The 564-nt window shown below is 42.2% G+C and overlaps 1 protein-coding gene across 1 annotated transcript in view; it reads right to left on the bottom strand.

Annotated features, from left to right (window-relative positions):
* The window catches only part of LOC125047321, a 1340-nt gene extending 994 nt beyond the window's left edge, over positions 1–346 (bottom strand). The window contains exon 1 of the mRNA XM_047645575.1: positions 1–346. This exon is cut by the window's left edge and continues 385 nt beyond it. The gene's annotated coding sequence lies outside the window, so the exon portion shown is untranslated.
* Positions 347–564: the final 218 nt, after the last annotated feature.

Genomic DNA, 564 nt, shown 5'->3' with positions numbered 1-564 from the left:
GACAACCTCTTGATATTCTTTTAAGGAAGTGTGGAAACACTGAGGAACTCTTAGAGGAGTTTGGCCAGCTTCTTGTAACTGTGACTGGATTTCATGCACCAGATATTGGTAAAAAAGGTTTCCTTTCTAAACACAACCCAAGCAAACTTTTCAAATGCTTTAAAAGATCTGGGGTTGTACTTTACCACATAAGATGGCTTATAGTCTATTTCACAAAGCGTGTAATTCACAATAACTCCGGCCACAAGCTTTGCGTAGTTGTCTCCTTTATTGGTGCATTCCTGGACCGTGAAGGAGACGAGGCGAGCGTCGCTTCCCTTGTCGTTCTTGAGCGCCGCCTCGACACTCTCCTGCGTGATCTCGCTCGGACGAAATTCAGCTGCTGCATCATTGGTCTTCACTGGAAGATTGGGATAAGGATAAAAGCGGAGTATGTAAAAGGTAATGGCCAACGTGATCTCTTATGCAAAGTAAATAAACAGGCATACAACACAATGCCAATATTCATTCTTCAGTTTGTTTGTTTGTGTAAATGTATGACATGCATATAAGCACGATTTGTGT

Source organism: Penaeus chinensis, chromosome 40, assembly GCF_019202785.1.
Source record: "Penaeus chinensis breed Huanghai No. 1 chromosome 40, ASM1920278v2, whole genome shotgun sequence".
NCBI lineage: Eukaryota > Metazoa > Arthropoda > Malacostraca > Decapoda > Penaeidae > Penaeus > Penaeus chinensis.
Note: the sequence above shows the minus strand (reverse complement) of the source record. Positions and strands in the feature narration are given on the sequence as shown.